This window comes from Montipora foliosa, chromosome 5, assembly GCF_036669935.1.
Source record: "Montipora foliosa isolate CH-2021 chromosome 5, ASM3666993v2, whole genome shotgun sequence".
NCBI classification, from domain to species: Eukaryota; Metazoa; Cnidaria; class Anthozoa; order Scleractinia; family Acroporidae; genus Montipora; species Montipora foliosa.
The window spans coordinates 9,090,563-9,101,619 of NC_090873.1; the positions used below are offsets into that span (position 1 = coordinate 9,090,563).

Below are 11,057 nucleotides of genomic sequence, written 5' to 3' on the forward strand. Positions count from 1 at the left end.
GTTCGGGCAGCCGCATAAATCTCTCAATGGCTTCAATGTTCTTTGGAGATGTTCCATTATAACTGTCGCCTCTACTGGCAAAACAACTTGGTTGGTGGAAATGTCACAGTATAACTTTTTCACCAGTGCACCGGGGAGGGTTCATGTCTTGAAAGGATGACAGAAGGCGGGAATAAAGGGTGTATTAACTGAAAGGGAAGTATTTCCGCCAGTGTATCATCGCCAATGAAATGTAAATTGCGTGTTACTCAAAAACGCGAAATTATAGTGATTCAAAACATAAAATTTCCGCAAAATCGCGAAATTTAAGTGTCGCGAAATATGCTCACATCAAAATCGCGAAAATTTCATGTAGTAAGGTAGTTTGTTAGAAATGGGACCCAGTGGGTGCAGGCATGTGGTTTTTGGTTCATCATGAGAAATCAAATCATTGACCAGTTTTTGTTTTACGCATGCGCCTCGACGATTTTTCAAAACATTGACGGACGCGCAGCTATTTTGAAACAGGCCACTAAGCCGAAGGGAAAATTGGGAGATTTTTCGTAGTGACCGAGATAAAATAGTGTGTTTTATAATGTTCAATAATGTGTTTGTCCATTCAGGAAAAAGGATTTCAGACACAGACAACCTCAGACTTTTGCCACCACAAAGTTACATACTAAAGACTACGCAAGCTAAAGATGAACAAAACAGCTCTTGTCATTCTTGTTGCTGTCTTTGTACTCGCCGTTTTGGTTGTGGAGACTGAATGCCAAAGGGGAGTTGTAGATGCTGGGAAAAGAGTGCAGTTAAAAGAAAAGGTTTGATTGACATCCGATAAGTATTTGGTTGCGTGGCTTTGGTTGGAAGGGGGTTGACTAAATATACCACAAACGAATCACCATTTTTTTTCGCCCTCACATTTTCAAAGACAAACCTGGCAATAGTTCCTGCGATATTTTGGTCAGCGGTGTGCACAGTTCACAACTGCTAAGGGAAGATTTATACAAGACGATTTTTGTCGCATGCGACAAGCTTAGAACAGGCTTTCAACTCGTCTACGATTGCCGCGTACGGCAGAAAAAATGTCGTAGCATTTTAAAACATGGTTTAAAACGCTGCGACAATCGTAAGTCATGTCGTAGGCATGACGTAAGCACGTCACATGCGCGAAAAATCATACCGACAGTGCAAAATCATTGAGCCCTAAAAAGGATCAGAAGCTTTCCTTGACACTATTTCTGATCGCTTGTCACAAGGCTATGTTTAATTGCGTCTCAAACAAAAGAAAACGGTCGCTGGGTTTTTCAATAAAGACTATATATAAATCTTATTTCACATAAAGCTTGAACAACAGCTTCCACAGTTACTGTATTGGCCCATATCACTCAATGCCCAAACTAAAGACTTTGCCCGTCGAACCTCTCATTCAGTGCGAGGCTGGACGGGCAAAGACAATGCAAAGACAAAGCCTTTATTCCCCACGGACTCCAAAATGGCCGCCGAGTGATAAAGGTGAATTGTACCGGACGTAAAAATTGGGTGAAGAAGCGACAGTACGAAACTCAGTTGTTATTAATTAAGTCATGCAGGAAAACACCTGTTTTAAACTTTACCTTATCTGAATCGAACTTTCAGAGAGAAGCACGAAGCATCCATCCGTTCTTCGCTCGTGGTGAGAAGTATTGGATGCGACAGCGCAGGACAAAGCTGAGCAAAGAAGAATGAATGATCATTGGTTTCCCCGATATTAAATGCACCCATAGCACCCTACTGATAACAGTGATTTGTTCTTTGCAAATAATAAAATAACCACAATGTTAAAAGGAGTATCATCCATTTGCGACACTCGACATAACACTCAACCATTATTGTCGATATCGATCAGAATATCTCAAGATTCGCTACAAATCAGAAATCTCTCGAGTCGCCTTGTTACGTCAACTGATTGCCAAGTTAATTTGTAACGAATAAAGGATGAATAAACACATTATTAGTTCACATTCATTTATAAAACCCCAATCACTGGCTTTTAATGTCACAATATTGTGTTAAAGAGAGGTAGAGTTGCATTAGTCGAAGTTCTGTGGGCTAGGACTTTTAAGGGCTGGGTGCAGATACCGGCACCACTTAAGTCACAAATCTTAGCAACACGATTGAGTTACAGCCTCGCTTTTGTTTCTTCCCGAGTCGTTTGAGAACAGTGACAAATAAAATCGGACAAAAGACGAAAAAGTGTTGTGCGCTATCGAGCAGGTTCTATTCCTTTATGAAGAGTTTAGGAAGTCAAAGAGAGAGCCATACAGTATCAGTATCATGATTATTTTTAGAGAAAATTTACGTGAACCCTATCAAGGATGAGAATGGTAACCATGACACCAATTTTAAGCATGAACTTCCACGAATCAAGTGACCGCTAATCACTCATTAGGAACTAGATCTTACGGTTGAACGGATAAATAACTTGACAAATTGTGACAGCAATTGAAAGGCAATTCTTTTTATTGACACAACTTCCATTTGACGTAAACGTAGAATCAATTAACGCGTCTTTCAAATCAAGCAGAAGACGTAAATCCTCAGAATAGACGCGTCGTTCACAAAATTCAGTGCCTTTAAAGAAGTGAGTGATATTTACAGGCCCTCGCGCAGTGAGAAATTGCGAATCCAAATACACAACACGCGGGTAAGTTGCAAGTATTGTCGAGATCTAACTGAACAACCATGCAACAGTCTCTAGCAATTGTACCGGAAATGTAACTTCAAGTTTTGCTGACAGATGCGACCCAATTTTTCAAAGATTGTACAACACAACTTCTCTAGTTCCCAGGTTAAGGCCATAACGTTTAACTGATTTCCCATTTTAACTTCATCTCCTTGGTAGCGGCATCCAAATCTAATGGATTAATAGACCGTCTCACGATTTTCGCCAGCATATTGATGTGTGGGGCAAACACAGATCAAACTTCAGTAAATGTATGGTTTTGTGGCGGAATTTAACTTCCCTACAAATGTGACGTTTTCCCAGATTTTCACACAAATACATATCTTATCTACCCCACGGAAAGTTAGACCATTAGAAAAGGCCAACAAGCGATCGAAAATTCGAGAATCCCTTTATATGGCAAAATAGAAAGAAACATGCCTATTTTGCGTGATCAAACTACAAGCGTACTTTGCATAGTGAAATACAAACGTTAATTTAAAAACAAATAACGACATGGTTGAATGAAGTAATACATAACTTTTCTATTTTAACCAAACGATTTCGGCATCTTGCTTGCTGAAGGACGTTTGCAACCAACCTCTATAGAAACCAATTAACAATAGAGAAATGTACGACTTCTGATGGACGAACAAAAGAAGCTAATGAGAGATCTTTTGTTTTCGTCCACCAACATGGCGGCGATGACGTCACGTGAAAACCTCCAATTGATTTCGCAGCTTTCACAGATTATCAAATCGAAACACGAATTTTTTTCCACTTAGATACACAAATCTTGGTATCACGGTTGAGTTTAAAATGGCATCCAGCTAGTGGGTGCAGGCATGCGCTTTTCGGTTCTTTATGACAAATCAAATCAATGACCAGTTTTTGTGTTTTACGCATGCGCCTTGAAGCTCTCCTAAAACAGTGACGAGGTGGCAGTTGTTTTGAAAGAGGCCATTAAACGAAAGGGAAAGTAGGTGATTTCCTAAGTGACCCACATTAAATAATGTTTGGCAAATTTTAATGTTTTACTTCTCCATTAAGAAAAACAGGAAGACCTTTCAGACGCAGACCACAACAGACTTTTGCACCACACAGTAACATCCTATTGAGATAACACAAACTTAAGATGAATAAAATAGCTCTTGTCATTCTTGTTGCTGTCTTTGTACACGCCGCTTTGGTTGTGGAGACTGAATGCCAAAGAGGAGGAGGTTATGGAAAAAGAACGCTATTTCAAGGAAAGGTTTGACATCTCATAAGTACCTTTGTTGAAAGGGAGTTGACTTGACTTCTTGAGTTTTGGGGAGTGTTGGAGGAACGATACCATAACGAATCACCATTTCTTTTCGCGGACAAGCATGTCAGACGTTCCTGCGATATTTTGGTCAGCAGTTTACACAGTTCATAAATACTAAGGCCTGAGCGAAGAAAGGCACAGACTTTTCCCGGACACAAGGGTCATGTTTCTTTGTGTCTCCAACAAAAGAAAACAGTCGCACAGTTTAACCATTAAAAAACGAACTAATTCCCAAGTGGCTAGAACTCTCGCTTTCACTTTGCTGAGATGTTTTGGTCAGTGGTCTTTATGGTCAAAAAAATTTCGAGCGCCAAGGAAATGCTTCATTGTATCTCAACCAAAAGAAAACGGTCTCATTTTTTTTTTTTGCCGCACAACAAAAGACTGAAATCACTTACCAAAAAGTTTTTACTTCCACTTCTACAGTACTGTTTAGAAACGCGAACCTGGCCGAAGTGGCGACAGTTCGAAACTTGTAACCAGTGATGTCATGTTGAATACGTTGGTCAGGAAAACACAAGTTTTAACATTTATCTTATCTGAACTTTCAGAGAGAAGCACGCAGCATCCAGCCGTTCTTTCCACGTGGTGAGAAGCCTGGAATGCGACAGACCCCGGGAAAAGAGAAGCAAAGAAGAATGTAACTGATCATTGGTTACCACGATAACTCAACTGCAGCACCTTAGTGATGATAACAGTCACTGTGATTTCTTCTTTGAAATAATAACAGCTTTAATTTAAGTGGAGCATCCCCAATTGTTAGTTACCACATATTAGCCATCACTGTCATTATCGATCAGTATATCTTACGATTCACGAAAAGTATTTTAAAATCTCTCGAGATGCCTTGTTACGTCATCACCGGATTGGTTGTAACGTATTAGAAGATAAGGAATTTGTTCTTTTTGAAAACATCATAGTGGCGATTCTGGTGCATGGCTTCAACTGCATTCGAACACAGAACCTCTGCGATGCCGGTGCAATGCTCTTCAAAACTGAGCTATGAAGGCACTCAGTTGGGATCAGGTGAATGTGTTGAGCTCATGTGTTCCAGTGACAGGACTGGATGAATGAAATCTTCTAAAAATAATTCTCAAAGCCTTAATTATTCGGACAGAATAAGGCCTTCATTCTATCTGTGCCATTGAACAACACCTATGGCGATGAAATTATATCAGAGAAATGAATTTTGAATTACACGTTAGCATGACTCATAGGGCGATTGATGAACTCAGTTGAGAGGGCAACTTAATCTTCATTCGTTCATTCATATTCATTCAATCACTGACTCACTCATTCACTCACTCACCGTACTCACTCACTCACTCACCCTCGCCCACTCATTCATTCATTCATTCATTCATTCAGTCGCCTCGTATGGCGGCTGATGAACTCAGTCGAGAGGGCAACTTAACCTTCATTCGTTCATTCATATTCATTCAATCACTGACTCACTTACTCACTCCCTCACTGACTCACTCACTCACTCACTCACCCTCGCCCACTCATTCATTCAGTCGCCTCATAGGGCGACTGATGAACTCAGTCAAGAGGGCAACTTAACCTTAAATATTTTATTTTTCTTGTATATTGTACATGATTTTATATTCTTATAACATCCCATACTCTAGTTCGATAATTTAGTATGTAATACTACAAGAGAACTTAATAAACTATTATTATCTGTTGTATTGAATAGCTTTCCAGTGTACAATTTGTTTTGAAACTTGCTGCGTACAGTGTCTAGGCAACAGTTCCTGGACTAAAAAAAATGTGTGTTTCATTGTCTTAAACTGTAGAATTTTTTGGTGATTTCACAGTTCTGTGATATAATCCACTTCTGACAGTTGGTTAGCACTTAAGTAACATCTTTCTTGGGGGCTAGATCAGAGAGTTCTTACTTTAGGGTGGTGTTGAAAGCTCCCAGGAGGTTTAACACTATATTGGTTTGCTTGATCTCGTAGTCGGGATAGAGTTTTCGGAGACCCAGTCTTAAATCCAGATACTTTCTCTTCTTATAATCGATCAATCGCGGGGTGAACCACTGTATGGTCAAACACATCGAAACACGACAGTGATGAATTTACTCTTAACATTGCTTGTCTCTTGTCAATTCCTGGTGTGACCGGGAACATCTCTTCTTAACTAATTTCTACAACACGATCTCGGAGGTCTTTGAGTTGGAATTTTAAGAGCAAGATTTGAACTGAGCATACATTTGAAAGGATCAAGAAAACCTTTAGCACAGATTAGCTCCTATCTCGTCCCCAGAGTTCGCTTTTCTTTTGGTCAGCAAGGACACGGACTCTGGCCACAGTCTGTGTTGACTGAGGAAGAGAAGGCTCTGGGGAACCCTCAACAATGAAAAGCGCCTCTGATTGGTGCATTCGTGTTAGCACGAGGAGTGAGCAAGCGCCATAAGGTTTTGGCTATAAGAACCCTACGGCACATGTTCTCCTACATTGAGTTTCCAAGAGCCTCGGATCATGCGCAGATATAAGATCCGAAGCTCTGGTGACGAGATGGGATAAGCTCATGGAGCTTTCGTGTGGACAGTATCAATATTATTTTTCAACAAAAACAATATTGAATTGTATCCTTAAGAGCCTTATAACAAATAACGACACCATTTAAGTCAAAGCGTGTAGTTTCAAGGATCATGTGACCATTTGTTTTGTCATTTAGATACACAAATCTTGGTAAGGGCCCGTGCGCACTAGGCTGACAAAATTTGTTTGGCTCGACCAAATAAATCAACAAAAATTGTCCCCGCCAAATTTCCAATTTGGTAATCGTGGCCGCACTTAAAAACCTTTTCTTTAGATCATGCCGTGTAAATTGATAATATGTATAGTTTTCATGCCTGACAAAACTTTGTCCTGCTCAGCGCCTTTGAAGTTTGGTAAGGCTTGACAAAATTTGGTGGGAAAAAATCACCGTGCGCACTTGTATCACGGAAACGATGACAGGTTTTTTCGCAAACTAAACAACAGGTTGCCCAGTTCGTATGGGCCCTAACATAGTTAAGTTTTGCTTTTGTTCTTCCCGAGCTGTTTTTGAGCAATGACAACAATAGAATGGAATCACTACCGTGGGTTCCCTTATTCCTTAACGAGCAGTTTAACATTTGGAACTAGAAGAGTCTGACAAAAAATGTAACTGAAATACATCCTTATGAGCCCACAACAATTAGAAACTAAGCCGTGTACTTTCAAGAATCACGTGACCATTAAGAACTAATCAGCAAATAAAGCTCTCGTGATTCATTTACTAGATTGAAAGACCAAATAACTTGCCGAAATCGTGACAAAGGTCTTCTCCATTGGGCGTAAAGCTTCGAATAAATTAACGCGTTCTAGTTTAAACTCCAGCCATGCATACTCGAATAAAAGATACCTCCAGATGGGATTGAATCCAATATTACTTAACAACGTAGTTTTTATAGTTTAGGGAAACTAAGATTGCATTGTATCTTTATGAGCCTGATAACCATGGAAGTTTAAACTATAAATGGCATCCAGTGGGTGAAGGCATGTGGTTTTTGGTTCATTATGAATATCCATTTCGGCCATAGACGATTAATTTTGCTCTTTTTCCAGAACACTCACCGTATCGAAAAGGGAATTTTTAGCTCAATGTCATAAGTAACTGAAACATAACTGAACAGGAACAGGAACAGAAGTAGTTTTTAGACCCGAAAAACACGACCTGCGTGCGAGTCTTTTGAACGGCTTAAAAATATTCCACAAGAATCGTGTCCTTCTGGAGTCCGTTCAAAGGTTCAAATTGTGAGAGAAACACATTAGCATAGGAGAAAAACAAGATAAGCCTGATCAGCACGTGATGTGTTTTTTTCTGGTGACCTTAGTCGCTGTTTCGTTTTAGTAGGCATATTAAGTTTTCAGAGCTTCACAAGAAGTGACATTTTCACACCCCGCTCAGTGAGAATAAAGCCAACAGGCAGGTAAGTTGCAAGTATTGTCGAGATGAAATTGAACAACTATGCAGTCTCTATCAGTTAAACAGGAATTCGAGTTTCGCTGACAGAAGCGAATCACATTTCTAAGGTTGTACAATATAGCTTGGTGGGATTCACATTTTAACACCACCATTTTTTTTGGTGTGGTTAACCAGATCAAATTGATCCATTGACCTGCGCCATGAGGGCAAACAGAGGTCAAATAAGAGTATAATATTTATGATGGGAGGATTACGTTTTTGCAAACGTTGGCCGAGTAGCACTTATATTTGAACAGAATTAACTGATTAGAGTGTAATGTGAAGTGCTAAGTTTCTGCCCCATATGAACCATGTGAGTGTTAGCCCTACTGATGGAAATGGGCCCACACAAGGACAGAGAAAAATTCTGACCAGGGTGGGAATTAAACACTCGACCTTCGGGTTAGATCACAGCTGCTCTACCGACTGAGCTACAAGGTCAGACGGGAGCAGGCCGTGGGATTTGAAGATGCTAGGTCACGGCAATGAACATGTACAAGTACAAGGAAAGGTTACGTTTTTGCAAACGTTGGCCGTGTAGCACGTATTCCGTATGATGTTTGCCAAATTGAAGCTTCTTTAATAGCGCTATAAAGTTATGGATTCCACAAATTTCATAGAACGTTTAAGGCACTGTTATGCTGTGAAATGTTTCTTTCAACTTGTTTCGCAATGTTTTGACGACACTATGGTGGGACAAGTTGCACGAAACATTGCACAGTGTAACATACCCAGCAACGGCCAAAATCGTTGCGAGACAAGTTGGCCGTTGCAGAGTATGTTACACTGTGAAATGTTTCTTGCAACTTAAGCTTGTCCCGCCCCAATGTCGCCAAAACATTGCGAGACAAGTTGCACGAAATATTTCACAGCTTGTAACAGCGCCTTTAGTCATTCACTTATCTCGTTTACCCAACGGAAAGTTAAATCACTGCAAAAGGCCCAACATCCAAAAATTGGATGGTAGTAAACCCTTTACGGTAAAATGGAAAGAAACATTGCTATTTTTCATGGCTAGCAACCGTAGCAAGCAAGGAAGGTATTTTGCATAGTTAAATATACACGAAAACCCATACCTACACGGTTGAATGAAGTGGTAGAATACTTTCATGAAGTCTCTATCAGATACACTAGAATTCGAGCCAGTTCGCTGTACAATACAGCTTCGTGTGGTTGACAATTTCACCATTTTTTTGGTATGTATCCAGATCTTATCAAGCCATTGAAATGATCTCAACTTTTGCTGCCATCTTGATTTAGGAAGCAAGCAGAAATTAAATTAGAGTATATGGATTTTTTGTACAAATTTATGAAGCTTGTGTAACTACTCCACAAAGTGATGGATTCCACCCTATCGGGTAAATAAGTGAACCTATCGATAATAAGTGAACCCTATCGAGCAAATAAGTGAGCGGGTATGGTCACTGCGCAGTTTATCGCCCATAAACCATTGCAAAAGTCCTAACATCCAAACATTGGATGTCAATAATCCCTTTATGGCAAAACAGAAACATTGCTATTTTGCATAGTGTATCTAGCAAGCGAATTTTGCGTACTTAAATATATACGAGCGTTAATTTGAAAACACATATCGGCCGTGTTTTCAGGTCGCTTAGCGACTGAAAACCGAAAATTCCGTGAATTCACTTCCTTTCTCAACTCACTTAAAATTAAGTGACTCGGCAAATTTCAATAGAATTCTCATTAAATTTAAGCTACCAAACCAGGTAGCTTAAGCGAGTTGGCAATTTCAAATCGGAAATACAACAGGCGTGCTTTTTTTATTATGTTTATTATTACAATGGCTGCTCTCTCCTCATTTAATCTTACCGGTGAAAATACGTATCATTTTAAAGTCGCTTAACGAAGTCGGCAATCAAACCACTTTCAGGATTGTTAAGCGAGACAACGCCTGTCGTGAAAACACGGCCATCGACAAGGTTGAATGATAAGAGAGAATACTTTTTTTACTTTAAACAAAAGGCTTCGGTACCATGCTTGATTGAAATTCACTTCAGTCGCTGCTTTCAATGGTGATCAGCATAAGCCAGCCCCTAGATACAATCTCACTCGTGCGGCACTCAAACTGTGGAACAATCTCCTCTGCGATATCCGTAATGGCAGCAATTTAGATCATTTCAAAACCCATCTGTTCAGAGAGGCTATAGTCACTATACCTAGAATTTTTACATAATTTTAATCACACCTTTTATTGTCAGTCTAGAGCAGGTTTCAATCGAGTGTCTTAAAACCAAACCAAACGTTATTACTTTGGCCAATCAAAAAGGACGGAGACAATCCAGAAAACCAATCAAAACTCGAAGTAATTACGCGTAGCCGACACAAAGGGCGGAAAAATGTGGACGCACGAATTACGATTGGTTTTTGGCTTCACTTCTGATTGGCTGAAAAAGTGGCGCGAGAACTTTGAACCAATCACTGAGTGAAGCAATGCAAAACCAAAGCAATTCGCTAATTACTTTCAACTAGTAATATACTGGTATCACGGTTCAGTTGTAGTTTGGCTTTTGTTTCTTTCCGAGTTGTTTTGCAACATGACAAATAGAATCGAACAAAAACCGAATAAAGGATGTAATTGATTCAAAATCCTCTAGGTCCGTTATTACTTAATGACAAGTTACAATATCGAAGACAGAGACAGTATGAATATTATTTTCACTGTTTACGCAAAATGTAATGCCACGGTATCTTTATGAGCCTGATAACCGTGAAAGTTTAAGGTAATGCTATGCAGTCTTTCGTGAGAGAAGCTACAGCTTGTAAGAAATGAAAGCGCGAGATTACGGAAAGAGTGAGAGAGAGATCCTAACCGTAACCCTAATCTCACTTCGTCATTGCTTCTCAGTACAAAATGTGTGAGCACAAATATGGGCAGGTTTTGCAGTCTTCATTTCGTTACGTATCTTCAGCCATCGCATTGTAAATTACAGCCCGGAATTCACTGAGAATCTCAAATTAAAAGAAGAGAAATTAACATTTTTTGCGTTGTAAAATTTGACCAATAGTCATGGCACCGTGGGAATCGAGGCTGCCTGTCATATTTTCCTT

General features: G+C 39.8%; 2 long non-coding RNA genes across 2 annotated transcripts; both read left to right on the top strand.

Moving 5' to 3' along the window:
• The first annotated feature begins 488 nt into the window (after positions 1 to 488).
• Positions 489 to 1,967, top strand: LOC138002918 (uncharacterized). Its single transcript, XR_011123375.1, has 2 exons — positions 489 to 800; positions 1,618 to 1,967. It is a non-coding gene; the product is annotated as an uncharacterized lncRNA (long non-coding RNA).
• Positions 1,968 to 2,477: 510 nt separating this feature from the next.
• On the top strand, positions 2,478 to 5,505 carry LOC138002919 (uncharacterized). The gene is made up of 3 exons (XR_011123376.1): positions 2,478 to 2,665; positions 3,734 to 3,935; positions 4,541 to 5,505. It is a non-coding gene; the product is annotated as an uncharacterized lncRNA (long non-coding RNA).
• Positions 5,506 to 11,057: the final 5,552 nt, after the last annotated feature.